Source organism: Polistes dominula, unplaced genomic scaffold, assembly GCF_049000335.1.
Source record: "Polistes dominula isolate Pdom_NZ unplaced genomic scaffold, Pdom_raw_medaka contig_18, whole genome shotgun sequence".
Lineage (NCBI taxonomy): Eukaryota > Metazoa > Arthropoda > Insecta > Hymenoptera > Vespidae > Polistes > Polistes dominula.
Genome location: NW_028301164.1, coordinates 3,712,363 through 3,732,020, shown reverse-complemented (window position 1 = coordinate 3,732,020; position 19,658 = coordinate 3,712,363). Strand labels below are relative to the sequence as shown.

At 30.2% G+C, this 19,658-nt stretch overlaps 3 long non-coding RNA genes across 3 annotated transcripts in view; 1 reads left to right on the top strand and 2 right to left on the bottom strand.

Moving 5' to 3' along the window:
* Window positions 1-908: 908 nt before the first annotated feature.
* On the bottom strand, window positions 909-3,619 carry LOC149030507 (uncharacterized). The gene is made up of 3 exons (XR_016178741.1): window positions 3,517-3,619; window positions 3,206-3,419; window positions 909-3,108 (listed from the first exon to the last, which is right to left on the bottom strand). It is a non-coding gene; the product is annotated as an uncharacterized LOC149030507 (long non-coding RNA).
* Window positions 3,620-4,140: 521 nt separating this feature from the next.
* LOC149030506 (uncharacterized) lies at window positions 4,141-5,437 on the bottom strand. The gene is made up of 4 exons (XR_016178740.1): window positions 5,125-5,437; window positions 4,816-4,976; window positions 4,595-4,682; window positions 4,141-4,442 (listed from the first exon to the last, which is right to left on the bottom strand). It is a non-coding gene; the product is annotated as an uncharacterized LOC149030506 (long non-coding RNA).
* Window positions 5,438-7,205: 1,768 nt separating this feature from the next.
* Window positions 7,206-19,658, top strand: part of LOC149030505 (uncharacterized) — a 159,962-nt gene continuing 147,509 nt past the window's right edge. The window contains exons 1-3 of the long non-coding RNA XR_016178739.1: window positions 7,206-7,518; window positions 7,667-7,827; window positions 7,961-8,048. This is a non-coding gene — a long non-coding RNA (uncharacterized LOC149030505). The remainder of the gene's footprint in view (window positions 7,519-7,666; window positions 7,828-7,960; window positions 8,049-19,658) is intronic.

The following is a 19,658-nucleotide window of genomic DNA, read 5'->3' as shown; positions in this document are numbered from 1 at the left end:
AAACGTTAATTAAGCTTCTAAATTTAATAATAAGGAAATTTTAATGCTTTTGACTCTAATTAACTAAAAACTTCTGCATCTTTTTGACGATTTAGACACGACTTTGGTGTCCCAAGGAGATGGAATGGTCCATCATCTCCAATTACAACTAGAAATTAATGACGAGCAAAGAAATAATACAATAAAATATAAAATATGACTAGAGAGCCATTCTCTAAAGGTTCGAACTTGCTGTTGAACCTTTGAAAATAACTCAATAGCCTCAGTAGTTGCCCTCTTGAGCCACAATTAAGTGGGGGCCTCTTCGGCATATGCCTCTTCTTTCTTCATTCCCTGAAAACTGCATTTGGACATTTTCTACGCGCGAGCAAGATAAGATATTTCATACTACTTTTGCAAATAAACTCGTATTTTGTTATGATTCTAATTCTCAATTATTACAAAATAAATTTAAATTTCGCGTTCACTTTTCTAGCTCGTGGACCATCAATGAACTTAGAATTCATTGACCATACACGAGCACACTTAATCGAATGTCCAAGCAGATAAAAATATCCCTCGATGACCTAATAACACTTCGCACTTTTAACGTCGAGTAATAAAACCGAATTGAAAAAAAAAAGTGCAATAAATGTAATGCATTTTCTTGCAATACTTTTATTTCATCAATTCGTTATATTTAAGTATATAACATATTTCTAGCTGTAAAAGGAAATCGCGATAGTGCGTAGTGCTAATCCTGAAATACTTAAAACTAAGTATCAAATGCATCAAAGAATTTGCGAATTTTATTCGATTCTATCTCGTTTAAGATAAAATCGAAGTAGAAATGAATGTTTCAAATGGTTGCAAATACCTTTGAATCATGATACATGATACATAAAGATCACAGAATAGTCACAAAATAAATTAACAAATCAAGCATAATATAGAATGAGATGATCAAATTTTGTAACAATTCTGTATAAACCAGGAGGCGGAATTTCCACTCCGGAGTGGAAGTAAGAAGTCTAATGCCTTTCCTGGATCCTACCTACTTAAAATTAAAGTTTTCACATTCATTCAGAGAAGTATGCTACCTGCCTGCCTATTATCCATATTTTTACCCATTTTAAGAAAAACCATACATACCCACCCACTCACTCCACGGTTCTCACACATACCACCAGGGTGCAAAAGCCTAAACTAGAGAGCATGCCCCGGGGCACCTCCGACACCCTAGCTCAACCACGTTTTCTAAACTTATATGCTAATGGGTATACGTACGTTTTTGCTGTAATCGACTGCCAAGGCTAATGATTATTGCATAAAAAACTAAAGCAAAAATACAAGTATACACTAGTATATATGTATGCATACTAGTAATATACAAGTATATCAAAGTTTCCACAAATAAATGCAGTAACTCTACTATGCAAACGATTATCAAAAAAATGAGAAATATTTAATATAAATATAAGAATGAAGATAGATATGTAGAAGTAATTCTTTAAGTATTTAATGATGTATTAAATGAATAAAAAATAACGCGAAACGATGTACAATACACACTACCTAATACGCACACACAGGTGTAAAGTACATCGTGCAATCACTAGCACAATAACAGCCGCCAATAGGGGAAAAAACTACAACTAAACCCACGCTAACTGTTTCTCACCCATACGTGTAACGCCTGGGCACACGCATAGATGAGAACGCAGAAAGTATGGGGGGGAGAAACGGGAGATTAGTATATTAGAAGCTGAAAATCCTGATCTAAAAAATATGATTAACACATATATAAATATATCAAAAGATTTTAATAAAAATTCATCTAAACGGGCTAAGGACTCTACAAGTCATTTGGTGAATAATGACTTAAACAAGCGAATGAAAAAAAAAGTTACCCCATATGAAACAATTATAGTTTCGAGGTAAGGATGTATTAAAAGACTCTACGATGATGATGAATATTTTTTGCAAACCTCGGACGACTTTTTCATTAAATGGCTGTTCTAATGAAAGAACTGGGCTTTGAGCCGCCACTTAACTGCCAAAGTCTATCCGTCGCGAATAAGTTTGTCTTCTTGCTCATTTATTTAAAATATCGAAGTATCGATTATTTATTAAATATCAATAGATTATTCTCGATTAGATAAACTATGTACGAAGCAATGCATGTAAGACATTTATTACATACTTTTCTGGACGAAAACGAGTAAATTAATGCTCAATTTCATCACTATTGACCACGAACAAAACACGTAATAAAAAAGAGAGTGCATTTATTAATTGCATTATTAATTAAATGAATTTAACCGATGAGACAAGAAAACCTATCCTAAACTAATAATAAAACATACAATAAAATATACAATTTTCATGAGTAACTCCTAAAAAGCAATTACTCATGTGCTCGTCAATAATTTATTTAAATAATTACAACCAGTAACTCGTGCCGATTAGGACCTTTCATCCTCGGCATGATTGAGCACTGGAGGGACTTTAAATAAAAACTCACGGTTTAAGAAGTTCTGCGATGGCTCCAAAACACTCCTACTTCGCAGCAAGTATTGTAGTCAGACGATAGAAGATGATACTCGATTTGCCATTGAAGAAGATCCACCAAAAATCCATCGAAGATCCATCGAAGAATTCATCCAACATCTTTGAAAGGAAGAGAATCCCTGGGTATATCTGTAAAATAAAATAGAACAAAACGATAAGTTATCTAGAATATTATCCAAAATCATATAAAATAAAATCGAATAAAATGTAAATAAAAATGAATACTTACAATGCATTCTAATGGGATGCAGCTCTATTGCACCATGGCGATGCACCTCGCGTGAATCTAAAAACGCGGTATAAACGAAAATAAGAAACTATAGATGAGTTTCTTATCGCGAAACCGAAATTTTATTATACGACGAACAACACTGACTCTAATTCGCGTTTGATTTTAACTTATTACTCGCCCTATCACTGATTCTACAACTAATTCAAAGACTGCCTTGGTCGCAGTTTGATGATACCACCATTACCATTGCTTTGCAAACTGTCAAGTTTCTTTACCGAAAAAACGAAACTTTAATATACGACGATCAACACTGACTCTACTATATTCTGGAACAGAAAAAGAAAAATAACAATTAATATCATCATCTTTATGAAGAAACCATTAAATTTATCATAGAAATGTTTGATAGGAAAATATACTCACTTGTAGTCTTCATTGATGATTGCAGGATGGGTATCCTACCCTTAGGATGACGACGTAAAAAATAAAATTAAATAAAAAATCTGAAAAGCTGAAACATACTAAAAAATATAATGCAACATTTCCTGTAAATCATTTCTGAAGGCAAGATACATTAAAAGATGTGTTGTCATAAAACGTTCAAAAACTCCCGTATTGCTTCGCGCACGATTGCAATCTGAAACAAAAATAAAAAACAATACTGTTAATATCATTACAATCAATGAAAACCATTGAAATTTTTTTGTAATTATTCAATATAAAAGTATACTCACTTTGAATCTATATCGTTGAATACACGATGGGTCTCCTACCCTTAGGATGACGATGAATTAAATGTTTAAAATGAAAAAAAGAAACTGTGGCGAGTTCCTTTACCGAAAAAAATGAAACTTTAATATACGACGATCAACACTGACTCTACTATATTCTGGAACAGAAAAAGAAAAAGTACAATTAATATCATTGTCTTAATAAAAAAAAATTATTAAAATTATTAAAGAAATGTTTATTAAAAAATATAATTACTTTTAATCTTCTATGATGAATGCACGATGGGTATCCTACCCTTAGGATGACGATGAATTAAAAAAAATAAAAATATAAAACCTGAAACATACTAAAGATTATAGTACAAAATATTTCTTGAAAATTATTTCTCAAAGCAGGACACGTTAAAAGATGTGTTATCATAAAAAAAAAAAAATCAATGTTCATTATAAAAAGAAAGTGAAATAATCTATGAGAATTGAAATTATTAAAAGTAAAAGTTATTAAATATTTATGAAATTTATCAAAATATGCAACTATTTGCTTGCTAAATTACATACCAAGTATGTAATGTTAATAAAAATATTAATTAGAAATCTTTAAAGTTGTCTAAATAAAACAATAATTGTATCAGCAAACTTAATAAAGAGTAACATAAAAAATAAACCAGTTTTTATACCATTCTATGCAATGAAAAAGTATTAAAATCAAAACGATAACGTTAGAAATAAAATTATTAAATAATTTAATACGCTTTATTTTCGTAGATGTTGTCTTGTTGAAGAATAGAAGACGAATACGAGGTACGTTACTACATAACCTTGGTAGAGGAGATCTCGGGAGTGTCGAACGCTCGGCTATTATACCTATGTTATCGGCTGTTTACGTTTTGTTGTTGGAAATTCGACGAAGAAAATTCCTCGAGAAATTCCTGGAAATAAAAATACACATTTATATAATAGCTTATATGTCGAGTGTATTGTTTTCTTATTCTTCCTCTCTCTCTCACACTCCTTCTCTCTCACTCTTTCTGTAGTATTTCTATATGCTTATATGCTTATACTTAAAAAAAATAATGCTCACCTCGCCGTATATGGAGAAGATAAAAAAAGTTGCCACAAGATTAAAAGGTTAGTGAATTCGTATTATAACTCTTCCCATGTTAAGAAAACTACAAGAAAGTAAAATATGAAAACACATATAAAAATTATGCATGTAGTATGCATTTGATATATAACATTCGTTATATATCATTTAATATATAACAGGAAGGTGTACATAAAAATATTAATTGAAACAATTACCTGAAATTAACGGGATAACAAAATCCGCTGCACCAAGTATACAGATCGCAGATTAAAAAATTCGAAAGATTCGCCATATTGCAGTGCATAAAGCAGGCGCATAAGACTGGCGCGAAAATACTGCATGCGCGAAAATGATGCGCAGTAGATTTTCTTTCCACCTATAATAAAAACAAATTTCGAATGATTAAAAATACGATATAGAAGCATAAAAATTGTCAAAATATACTCAAAAATCAAAATTGATCCTTATATCCTTTATATATTATAATAGAAAGGTGTAAACCTTACAAAATATCTATTAATTACCTGATCTTAACGGGACGATGACACTCCGATGTGTTCTCCACGAAAGACGCCATGAAACTGAAGAATTCGGACGAAAGCTTGGCCGTGATTGGCTAATTCATTTTTTTGAACAAGAAAAGGGTCATCACGGCTTCTTACACGGACAGAATCTGACCTTCCTCATGACCACGCTGGTCAAACTACATATGATAATTTATTTATTAAATAAATTAAAAATCATTTCTATTTTTCTAATAAATGTACACAATACTTATAAATATTCTAAAAATAATGAATAGAATAAAGACAATGTAGACATTAAGAGATCTTTGTCGTTTTGCATAAAAGAATACAATGGTATAGAAGAGAATTGTCGATAGAAAAATGTCTAATATGAAATGTAGCATATGAAAGAATAAATTCCCAAAATCTGTATCGATAAAGAATCCCTACAATTTAAATACTTTCAGAGATGCATAAGATATGCATTCTTTCAGAAATATTTGCAATAACGTTTATACATGATTCACACGAAGATTATTCCACATGATTTTATATGCTATAAGATACTACATTCTCTTTATTCTATTCATTATTTTTAGAATAATTATGAATAACGTGTACATTTTATTTGTAATCGAAAAAAGAAACATACTTTTATAACATATCAAAATTATTTACCATTTAATGTACGTTAAAACATATGAAATGTTTAAACCAATGTATATGCATAGAACCAATCTGAAATGTAATTACAGTATATTAGAATGATTAAATAAGTATTAAATAATTAATATAAGTGCATTTTGTTATCTAATAACTTATTACATATGATCTATGTACCTTTCTTTTCAAGATTCACCTTTTAACTGAGGCATTATCCTCTGTGAAAATGCTTTTATTTTAATGTTGTTTAGGTTATTTTCCAAATGTTGCCCATGTATGTAACAAAATAAAACATTCCAATTAAACAGAGATTAACATTATAACTCTCTTCATGTTATTACTATTTTTATTAAATACACATGTAACTTGTAATCATTATAAAAATAATGAATACAATAAAAAGAATGCATAATATAAACATTATCTCATTGCTCACGAGAAAACAATCATGTAGAAAAGAAACTTTGTCAAAGAAATTTGCAAAACAATTGACAATCTATCGCTTGCCACCCGTAAAAAAATGAATCTCTACCATAAAGGCGTATTTTTACGTTATCGATACAAATAATAGGGACTTTTCTACTATTGGCAAGCGATAGATTGTCAATTGTTTTCCAAATTTCTTTGACAACGTTTCTCTTCTACATGGTTGTTCTCTCTTATGCAATGAGATGTTTTTATTATGCATTCTTTTTTTATTCTATTCATTATTTTTATAATGATTACAAGTAAAAGTGTGTAAAGTATTGTGTATAGTGAAAATAGTATAAAAATTAGAGTGTTATAATGTGAATCTCTGTTTAATTGGAATGTTTTATTTTGTTACATACATGGGCAACATTTGGAAAATAACCTAAACAACATTAAAATAAAAGCATTTTCACAGAGGATAATGCCTCAGTTAAAAGGTGAATCTTGAAAAGAAAGGTACATAGATCATATGTAATAAGTTATTAGATAACAAAATGCACTTATATTAATTATTTAATACTTATTTAATCATTCTAATATACTGTAATTACATTTCAGATTGGTTCTATGCATATACATTGGTTTAAACATTTCATATGTTTTAACGTACATTAAATGGTAAATAATTTTGATATGTTATAAAAGTATGTTTCTTTTTTCGATTACAAATAAAATGTACACGTTATTCATAATTATTCTAAAAATAATGAATAGAATAAAGAGAATGTAGTATCTTATAGCATATAAAATCATGTGGAATAATCTTCGTGTGAATCATGTATAAACGTTATTGCAAATATTTCTGAAAGAATGCATATCTTATGCATCTCTGAAAGTATTTAAATTGTAGGGATTCTTTATCGATACAGATTTTGGGAATTTATTCTTTCATATGCTACATTTCATATTAGACATTTTTCTATCGACAATTCTCTTCTATACCATTGTATTCTTTTATGCAAAACGACAAAGATCTCTTAATGTCTACATTGTCTTTATTCTATTCATTATTTTTAGAATATTTATAAGTATTGTGTACATTTATTAGAAAAATAGAAATGATTTTTAATTTATTTAATAAATAAATTATCATATGTAGTTTGACCAGCGTGGTCATGAGGAAGGTCAGATTCTGTCCGTGTAAGAAGCCGTGATGACCCTTTTCTTGTTCAAAAAAATGAATTAGCCAATCACGGCCAAGCTTTCGTCCGAATTCTTCAGTTTCATGGCGTCTTTCGTGGAGAACACATCGGAGTGTCATCGTCCCGTTAAGATCAGGTAATTAATAGATATTTTGTAAGGTTTACACCTTTCTATTATAATATATAAAGGATATAAGGATCAATTTTGATTTTTGAGTATATTTTGACAATTTTTATGCTTCTATATCGTATTTTTAATCATTCGAAATTTGTTTTTATTATAGGTGGAAAGAAAATCTACTGCGCATCATTTTCGCGCATGCAGTATTTTCGCGCCAGTCTTATGCGCCTGCTTTATGCACTGCAATATGGCGAATCTTTCGAATTTTTTAATCTGCGATCTGTATACTTGGTGCAGCGGATTTTGTTATCCCGTTAATTTCAGGTAATTGTTTCAATTAATATTTTTATGTACACCTTCCTGTTATATATTAAATGATATATAACGAATGTTATATATCAAATGCATACTACATGCATAATTTTTATATGTGTTTTCATATTTTACTTTCTTGTAGTTTTCTTAACATGGGAAGAGTTATAATACGAATTCACTAACCTTTTAATCTTGTGGCAACTTTTTTTATCTTCTCCATATACGGCGAGGTGAGCATTATTTTTTTTAAGTATAAGCATATAAGCATATAGAAATACTACAGAAAGAGTGAGAGAGAAGGAGTGTGAGAGAGAGAGGAAGAATAAGAAAACAATACACTCGACATATAAGCTATTATATAAATGTGTATTTTTATTTCCAGGAATTTCTCGAGAATTTTCTTCGTCGAATTTCCAACAACAAAACGTAAACAGCCGATAACATAGGTATAATAGCCGAGCGTTCGACACTCCCGAGATCTCCTCTACCAAGGTTATGTAGTAACGTACCTCGTATTCGTCTTCTATTCTTCAACAAGACAACATCTACGAAAATAAAGCGTATTAAATTATTTAATAATTTTATTTCTAACGTTATCGTTTTGATTTTAATACTTTTTCATTGCATAGAATGGTATAAAAACTGGTTTATTTTTTATGTTACTCTTTATTAAGTTTGCTGATACAATTATTGTTTTATTTAGACAACTTTAAAGATTTCTAATTAATATTTTTATTAACATTACATACTTGGTATGTAATTTAGCAAGCAAATAGTTGCATATTTTGATAAATTTCATAAATATTTAATAACTTTTACTTTTAATAATTTCAATTCTCATAGATTATTTCACTTTCTTTTATAATGAACATTGATTTTTTTTTTTTATGATAACACATCTTTTAACGTGTCCTGCTTTGAGAAATAATTTTCAAGAAATATTTTGTACTATAATCTTTAGTATGTTTCAGGTTTTATATTTTTATTTTTTTAATTCATCGTCATCCTAAGGGTAGGATACCCATCGTGCATTCATCATAGAAGATTAAAAGTAATTATATTTTTTAATAAACATTTCTTTAATAATTTTAATAATTTTTTTTTATTAAGACAATGATATTAATTGTACTTTTTCTTTTTCTGTTCCAGAATATAGTAGAGTCAGTGTTGATCGTCGTATATTAAAGTTTCATTTTTTCGGTAAAGGAACTCGCCACAGTTTCTTTTTTTCATTTTAAACATTTAATTCATCGTCATCCTAAGGGTAGGAGACCCATCGTGTATTCAACGATATAGATTCAAAGTGAGTATACTTTTATATTGAATAATTACAAAAAAATTTCAATGGTTTTCATTGATTGTAATGATATTAACAGTATTGTTTTTTATTTTTGTTTCAGATTGCAATCGTGCGCGAAGCAATACGGAGTTTTTGAACGTTTTATGACAACACATCTTTTAATGTATCTTGCCTTCAGAAATGATTTACAGGAAATGTTGCATTATATTTTTTAGTATGTTTCAGCTTTTCAGATTTTTTATTTAATTTTATTTTTTACGTCGTCATCCTAAGGGTAGGATACCCATCCTGCAATCATCAATGAAGACTACAAGTGAGTATATTTTCCTATCAAACATTTCTATGATAAATTTAATGGTTTCTTCATAAAGATGATGATATTAATTGTTATTTTTCTTTTTCTGTTCCAGAATATAGTAGAGTCAGTGTTGATCGTCGTATATTAAAGTTTCGTTTTTTCGGTAAAGAAACTTGACAGTTTGCAAAGCAATGGTAATGGTGGTATCATCAAACTGCGACCAAGGCAGTCTTTGAATTAGTTGTAGAATCAGTGATAGGGCGAGTAATAAGTTAAAATCAAACGCGAATTAGAGTCAGTGTTGTTCGTCGTATAATAAAATTTCGGTTTCGCGATAAGAAACTCATCTATAGTTTCTTATTTTCGTTTATACCGCGTTTTTAGATTCACGCGAGGTGCATCGCCATGGTGCAATAGAGCTGCATCCCATTAGAATGCATTGTAAGTATTCATTTTTATTTACATTTTATTCGATTTTATTTTATATGATTTTGGATAATATTCTAGATAACTTATCGTTTTGTTCTATTTTATTTTACAGATATACCCAGGGATTCTCTTCCTTTTCAAAGATGTTGGATGAATTCTTCGATGGATCTTCGATGGATTTTTGGTGGATCTTCTTCAATGGCAAATCGAGTATCATCTTCTATCGTCTGACTACAATACTTGCTGCGAAGTAGGAGTGTTTTGGAGCCATCGCAGAACTTCTTAAACCGTGAGTTTTTATTTAAAGTCCCTCCAGTGCTCAATCATGCTGAGGATGAAAGGTCCAAATCGGCACGAGTTACTGGTTGTAATTATTTAAATAAATTATTGACGAGCACATGAGTAATTCCTTTTTAGGAGTTACTCATGAAAATTGTATGTTTTATTATATGTTTTATTATATGTTTTATTATTAGTTCAGGATAGGTTTTCTTGTCTCATTGGTTAAATTCATTTAATTCATAATGCAATTAAAAAATTCTTTTTTCTCTAAAATTTTCTCTAAAAATTTCTCTTTTTTATTACGTGTTAAAAGCATGTAATAAATGTCTTACATGCATTGCTTCGTACATAGTTTATCTAATCGAAATTAATTTTGATATATCAATACTTTGATATTTTAAATTTATGAGCAAGAAGACAAACTCATTCGCGACGGATAGACTTTGGCAGTTAAGTGGCGGCTCAAAGCCCAGTTCTTTAATTAGAACAGCCAACTTAATGAAAAGAGTCGTCCGAGGTTTGCAAAAAATATCCATCATCATTGTAGAGTCTTTTAATACATCCTTACCTCGAAACTATAATTGTTTCATATGGGGTAACTTTTTTTTTCATTCGCTTGTTTAAGTCATTATTCACCAAATGACTTGTAGAGTCCTTAGTCGCTTAGATGAATTTTTATACAAATGTATTTATGTGTTTATGTCTTAATCATATTTTTTAGATCAGGATTTTCAGCTTCTAATATACTAATCTCCCGTTTCTCCCCCCCATACTTTCTGCGTTCTCATCTATGCGTGTGCCCAGGTGTTACACGTATGGGTGAGAAACAGTTAGCGTGGGTTTAGTTTTAGTTTTTCCCCTATTGGCGGCTGTTATTGTGCTAGTGATTGCACGATGTACTTTACACCTGTGTGTGCGTATTAGGTAGTGTGTATTGTACATCGTTACGCGATATTTTTTTATTCATTTAATACATCATTAAATACTTAAAGAATTACTTCTACATATCTATCTTCATTCTTATATTTATATTAAATATTTCTCATTTTTTTGATAATCGTTTGCATAGTAGAGTTACTGCATTTATTTGTGGAAACTTTGATATACTTGTATATTACTAGTATGCATACATATATACTAGTGTATACTTGTATTTTTGCTTTAGTTTTTTATGCAATAATCATTAGCCTTGGCAGTCGATTACAGCAAAAACGTACGTATACCCATTAGCATATAAGTTTAGAAAACGTGGTTGAGCTAGGGTGTCGGAGGTGCCCCGGGGCATGCTCTCTAGTTTAGGCTTTTGCACCCTGGTGGTATGTGTGAGAACCGTGGAGTGAGTGGGTGGGTATGTATGGTTTTTCTTAAAATGGGTAAAAATATGGATAATAGGCAGGCAGGTAGCATACTTCTCTGAATGAATGTGAAAACTTTAATTTTAAGTAGGTAGGATCCAGGAAAGGCATTAGACTTCTTACTTCCACTCCGGAGTGGAAATTCCGCCTCCTGGTTTATACAGAATTGTTACAAAATTTGATCATCTCATTCTATATTATGCTTGATTTGTTAATTTATTTTGTGACTATTCTGTGATCTTTATGTATCATGTATCATGATTCAAAGGTATTTGCAACCATTTGAAACATTCATTTCTACTTCGATTTTATCTTAAACGAGATAGAATCGAATAAAATTCGCAAATTCTTTGATGCATTTGATACTTAGTTTTAAATATTTCAGGATTAGCACTACGCACTATCGCGATTTCCTCTTACAGCTAGAAATATGTTATATAATTAAATATAACGAATTGATGAAATAAAAGTATTGCAAGAAAATGCATTACATTTATTGCACTTCTTTTTTTTTCAATTCGGTTTTATTACTCGACGTTAAAAGTGCGAAGTGTTATTAGGTCATCGAGGGATATTTTTATCTGCTTGGACATTCGATTAAATGTGCTCGTGTATGGTCAATGAATTCTAAGTTCATTGATGTTCCACGAGCTAGAAAAGTGAACGCGAAATTTAAATTTATTTTGTAATAATTGAGAATTAGAATCATAACAAAATACGAGTTTATTTGCAAAAGTAGTATGAAATATCTTATCTTGCTCGCGCGTAGAAAATGTCCAAATGCAGTTTTCAGGGAATGAAGAAAGAAGAGGCATATGCCGAAGAGGCCCCCACTTAATTGTGGCTCAAGAGGGCAACTACTGAGGCTATTGAGTTATTTTCAAAGGTTCAACAGCAAGTTTGAACCTTTAGAGAATGGCTCCCTAGTCATATTTTATATTTTATTGTATTATTTCTTTGCTCGTCATTAATTTCTAGTTGTAATTGGAGATGATGGACCATTCCATCTCCTTGGGACACCAAAGTCGTGTCTAAATCGTCAAAAAGATGCAGAAATTTTTAGTTAATTAGAGTCAAAAGCATTAAAATTTCCTTATTATTAAATTTAAAAGCTTAATTAACGTTTTGTGAATATTAAAGTAATTTCTCTTTTCTTCTTTCGTCTTTAAGATTTTTCACTGTAATCGTATTTTATTAAATTTGTCATTTCTCTTTTCTATATAATGTAGTTCAAAAGTATTTTATAATAATTAATAGATATTTTTTTTTGTAGTAACTTGCTATCTGTACTTTTCCTTTTTTTATATATTTTTTTTTCTATAAATGTAAAATCACGCGTTTATATTTAATTTTATTGCAACGGTAAATAGAGATTTGATTAAAATAAATAGAGAATTCAATTAAAGAGTGCATCTACGAATTGGACGATTCATATGTTAGGATACTTTGTATCACTTGATTGTATGATTAATATAGTTTTCTTCTTGTTACAGGTGATCATCGTTGGATTTAACAACAAACATTTTGAGATTTTCTTCTATTTCAATGTTTTAATTGACTACTTTATATATAATGGCATTTCTGAAGGCACTTATTTATATATACTGAACATAAAATATAATTATTTAAAATTCTACAAAAAATATAAATTCGAACATTTTTAGATATTCACCAAAAATAAAAATAGAATATTAAAAGTTTCATCAAGAAGTTTGGTTCCTTTTGGGCTATAAATAGAAGTATTATTTATTTAATTAAAAAATGTGTTGTCATTATTACTTTTTTTTTAAGTGTATAGTGTGTTTGTTTGAATTGACTGCGTGCAATGCAATTAATATTGAATTAGTTGTAGAATCAGTGACCGGGCGAGTATAATAATTTAAAATCAAACGCGAATTAGAGTCAGTGTTGTTCGTCGTATAATAAAATTTCGGTTTCGCGATAAGAAACTCATCTATAGTTTCTTATTTTCGTTTATAACGCGTTATTAGATTCACGCGAGGTGTGCATCACCGTGATGCCATTGAGCTTCGTCCCATTGGAATGCATTGTAAGTATTCATTCTTATTTACATTTTATTCGATTTTATTTTATATGATTTTGGATAATTTTCCAGATATCTTATCGTTTTGTTCTATTTTATTTTACAGATGATCTTCTTCAATAGAAAATCGAGGAACTCTGCAATTATCAGACTGTATTACTTGCTACGAAGTAGGAGTGTTTTGGAGCCACCGCAGAACTTCTAATGCCAACTGTTCATGTTTCGTATATGCGTTATTTTAATTCTAAAATTTCACATATATGTTATATAACGATTGGTAACGAGTGAGTCTAAAAATTTAATATCCCTCCAGTGCTTAATCATGCCGAAAATGAAAGGTTCAAATCGGCACGAGTGACTTGTTGTAATTATTTAAATAAATTGTAGACGAGCCAATTATAGAGCAAAATTATAGAACAGCCAACTTAATTAAAGGGTTATTAGTTTTTTATTAATTATTAGTTGCAACTATAAGAAAATAGAAAAGAAAGATTATGCAATGACCTAAAAATAATTAAAACAGTTTTTCCTAGCGCAAAATTTCTTTTCTTTTATTTTTTTGTTGACATTTATCCAGTAACGATGAAACTTTATCATTGTTGTCGGTGTAAAAAATTTTGTATAGGAATTACGTGTACCGAATGACCGAGCACGATTTCCCGAAACTCTGTATTATTACGGACACGCTATAAATTGGCAAGGAGCCAAATAAAATGCTGGTGAACCGAATAAATCAGTCGATTTTTCCCATTCTCTTTGAAATCTTTTCCTGGGTTAATTTGCAAATCAAGCGTAGCACCGAAGTAACTCTCTTTTCGTCTTTCTTTCTTTTGAACTATACATCTTTAGACATTTTACGCTTATTCACGAATCCAAGAAGATTTCAACGATTCTTCATTACACTCTTCATGGCAATCTGACGAAATCCTTCCTGTTTCTTTTTTAACCTAATTTTTTTCATGATATTGTAAGCAATACATTTCGATCACAGATAAACACATTTAATTAGAATCATATTTAAAAGAAAGTGTTAAAAAAAATAAAACAATTGTTAGAAGTAAGTTGGATCAATGAATAAATTAATCGAATAATCCTAAGGTTTGAACTACTCACAGGTAGCCACTTACAAGCACTCTCACTACGATTTGCTGCTCTGCATCGCGTTATATATGCAAATTCTAGGGGGAATTTGGTCTAATAGTCTTTCTCTCTCTCTCTCTCTCTCTCTCTCTCCTGCCCCTCTCACACTTTCTGAGACACACACACATATAAATGAATAGACTCAAACACTAATACATTTTCATTGTACCTTCTCGAGGGAATAGGTAACAGGCTAATGCCACGACAGTTAGATGGCGCCAAGCCGACCCCAATTCACTCCGAGCCCAGCAAATTCATTAAGCAATTGTGATTTCATCCGGTTGTATTTTTACGATGTGGAAGCCATTTTTACGTTTCATTGTAAAGACGATTCTAAATATAGCTTATTCGATACTTTATTCCTCCTCCAGATATTTATGCTATCAATCATTTTCTTTCCCTGATATTTATTTAATTGTTTTTCGTGATAGTTTGAAAGAATGAGAGAGAAAGAAAGATCCTAAAATTGAGTGTAATTTTTTTAACATCACCAGGATAGACTGGAAACTTCTCAGCCCTTCTTGGGTCGGCTATTTCATAGATAAAATAATAAAGAAGTATGTATATAAGCATAAAATGAAAAAACAAAGAAGAAAGATTAGAGCGCATTGTTGGATTGCCTAAATAAATTTCCATATTTAGCTTGGCGCTTCTTTTAGCCGTTACCTCATTAAAATCGTCCATGAGCAGAAGGTGAGAAAGAGAAAAGGTAAAAAATAAACATTTCAAAAGGTAGAAACGCGACATGACTCTGGCTTTTCGTTCCTTTCCTTTTCTTTTCTCTCTTCACGCTCTTTTTCTCTTTCTCTCCTCACACTTTTTCTCTCTTTCTCTCTTTTTTTTTTGTTCATATGTTTTTGTTTATGTTCTTTTTACATCTTTTTTTTTTTTTTAGTTGCTATGTGTAACAATGTATCATTCATACATCCACAGTCTTTCCTTCCCTTGAGACAAAATTGTAACGTAAGAGTTATGTGTATACGTATGCGTTAACTGTAAATTTAAAATAATCGTAATTCATAATACATAAACGTATATAATTTATTCTCAACTGACATTAGATATTTATACTGAGCTGATACAAAATTACTTCTACAAAAAGTGTGATCCTTTAAAATAACACGAATTTTTTATTATCCAAAAGATTATTCCTTGTAGGTATTGCAACAGGTTGGCATTGATCTTTAAAATTCTATTAGTCCGTGTTAGATGGACTGCAACTTGAGATTTATGATTCCAAATAGTAAGAGAAATAAAAAAGATAGAAAGAAAGAAAGAAAGAGATAATAATAGTAAAAGAGTAGACTTTAAATACTACAAGTGTTATTCTACTTTTTCGAGTCACGAAAACTCACAATCAGTATAATGTGTTTCGGTGATAACTTGATAAAAGATTATCTGTTTAGTATTTATAAAACGTGCAAATGAGAATTGAAGTATAGTTCAAATTACGTTTTAACGATAATGGAAAACCAGAAACGTGTCATTTATAAAATATATGGACTTAACATCCCATCTCTCTCTCTTTTTTATCTTTCTTTCTCTCTGTCATTTTCTATCATAAAACTACACTCGCGGGTAGCCAACGTATAATGGAATCTTTAAACATTTAACAGTCTAACTAGTGCTACGTGGTCTTTGTTACGAATATTTCTGTTTAATTGTGTCGTTAATCTTTCTCTTTTATAAAATATTTCCCATTCACAAAATATCGAATATATGTGTGCATATTTATGTTTATGTCTATGTATACGCTTGTACGTGTATATGTATATGTGCATCGAAACTGGCCAACTATTATGCTGGATGTATAAAAGCTTGCTATAGCGCAAGCAGTAATCGCAGTAGCGAGAAGCTCAACTAAATTTACAGTACTTACAAAGCAAAAAATAGAAAGAAAGAGATAAAATAACTAAATAACGAACGCTTTCTGCCTTTCTCCCTTCAAAAAAAAAAAAAAAAGAAAAAAACAAAACAAAAAAAAACAAAGAAAAAAACAAAACAAAAAAAAACAAAAAATAAAAATAGAAAACTTTAATCCGCAGATGCGTTTACTCATAATTTATGAGAATGTCCAAGGATTTTCATCCCAAAATCCTACGTCACGCGATCCTTATTAATTCTTTGTGCGTTTTTTTTTATTCACTTTAGGATTTTTTTTTTAATTTCCATTTATCTTAGGTACTTTATTCTATACTTATCATCTTTCTCGTGATATTTATCACATTGTTTCGAATTTTTTTTTATCGTCAAATGATAAAGAAATAAGTCATGTTGCTGTTAATTTCTTAATCAATGTATTCCATCTATCTGTTTAAAAAATCGTTGCACTAGGTTATGCGTTATTCAACGTGCAATCACGTGATAAATGTAATGGATCCAGATACTATATTTATTATTTTATCTATAGCTCGGTAGATTACAAATATCACGAACTTTTTTATTGCCACTTTCTTTTTTTTTTCTATCTGTTGCATGCTGCTATTTTTTTTTAAATTATAGGGCCAAGGTTTACTCAAAAAAATCTTTATAAGAAAAATAAAATAAAAAATCAAGTACATTAAGTATTCTTTAACCGTTCAAATAGTAATACGTAAATATGGATTTTTAAATAAATTTATTACGTATCGTGATAATATTATAATAAAACAATAAAAATAATAAAATTCATTTTGTATAATTCTCATAATAACATTTACATAATTTACTAATTATTGTAATTGATATTGCGGAGAGAAGAGAAATTCAGGACGAGTATCAAAAGTGACGAATGTAATCGAGTTAGCAGCTAAATCGTAGACACAAATGCAGCATGTTTTGTAGCAATGACGACAGTTACGTAGCGAAACTGGTGAGATCGATGAAAGCAATTACATTCCCCATTTCTACAATTCGTTGTAGAAAGAGCTTTCACTCTAACGGATTTATCCAAAACATTTATCAGACTTTCAGAACATTTCATCGCTTAGCTAACTTTAAAATATCAATAATTAGCTCATCAAACTTAACTTTAACATATTAATACTTTATGAATAGTAATGTTACTAAAAAAAACGTGGTAATAAGTAGATTTTTAATTTTATATTTCATAGAACATTACAGAATATGTTTATTGTTTATACATACAAGTCATATACATAATTTTTTCTCCGTGTTCATGTGCATACCAAATCTATGCTATATACTTTTGTTAAATCATTTGTAATCTTGCAATACATCTTGATGGTTTCAAAGTTTATTATAAAATCGATTTGGATTCATAATGTCTCCACTCTAAGCTCGAACATTATCCCTACCAGTTTGAATCAACTCACTCTCCTAGGGCATGTAACAGAACCAAAGATATTTGCGCTTTAAGTGTCGCTAAGTAGCTAGCACGGTAAACCGTGAGAAATAGCTGTCTAACTTGTTGTCATCGTAGTTGCACGTAACTGTAAACTGCCAACGCTACATTGATATGTATATGCGTATGTGTTACCTGTATATAAGGTGAGGCATTTAAAAATAGACTGACGATATGTCATGTATGCATTGAACTAGAATAAAACTGTTAACGTGAGATTATGCGAACCTAAAAACCAAGTAAGTTCCTTCGGATATATGTTTTTTTATTACCAATTGAAATCGAATTATTTAGGTGGCTTGTTACAAATGTTTCACCCTGTATATTTATGTACATGTATGGGTAGCATAATAAGTACAAATGTAAATAGCTCTCAGTAGGATGAAACGCGTTGCACTTGCGAAAGCATTTTCTCTATACCTATCTCTATCTCTGTCACTATCACTATCACTATCACTATTACTATTACTATCACTATCTCTCTTTTACACATACACGTTCGGTGATACTATTTATCGACGCATGTACGTAAGCACAAACCTGTATCACATCTCGAGGGAGTAACGGCCATGCAAATGACTCTTCTCTATATATTCTCTACAGAGGATAACACTACCAGCTATTATACCAAGTGTGCGCGCGCGCGTGCTTATCCAAGCAAGCACACCATACTCGAGAGAATGAAAGCTATGCGAATGCAAGATTATACCCAGTTGTAGGAAACCACTACGGATATTTCTATCTATCCACTTATCCAACTTTTTATTTATTTCTATACATGTATAAATAATTATAGATTGGTTTATATTTGTATTTAGATTGATTTATACTTATTGTAGTCTGTCTTTAATGGAACCAAATTTTATTATTTGCATATGTAAAATGTAATAACATTCAAATAATTTTGCATTCAATTTACTTGGGGAAATATCGTAGCTGTTATTTTTTTGTTTGTTTCTTTTTTTTCTTAATAGGATGATTTATTCGGATTTATTGTAATACAAAAATATTATAAAACCAAATTGCACTGTTTGGTTAGTAAAATGCTATGATATTAAAATAATATAACCTTAAAGTCACTCTCGTTAAAATATCACAGGTGTTATTTTATTTTTTAAAAGCGAAACGATATAGTTTTCTTGCCATAATGCCATGTATAATAGCTTATAAAGAAAAGAAAAATTCAAGAGACACCATTATTTGACTCTTGTAAAATGTAAATATCTCTATCAGACAATATGTTGAACATACTTCTTAAGTCACGTGTTACATACATATATGCATGAATGTATATCATTTTGTTCTATATATATATATATACAAAAAGGATAAGGATGTAAGGAATATTGTTCAATATGATGATCGATATATTTATAATAAATATATAGTATTTTTTATTTGCACGAAGATACAACGTACTTACCAGTATAATAAGCAGCAGCACCACCGCATACGTTAAAATGCTCGTGTTCGTTGGACTCCCTTGCACCATGGTTATTATTTTTCTTTCGTGTTTTTTTTCTACTTGTCTTTTTTTTTGTTTGTTCTTTTTTTTCTTTTTCTTTACCCCTTAAGCTAGGATCAGATAGAAAGGGAACGAACTCGGCGATAAATCTGTCGTGAAGTCGACGGATAGATATACAATGTCG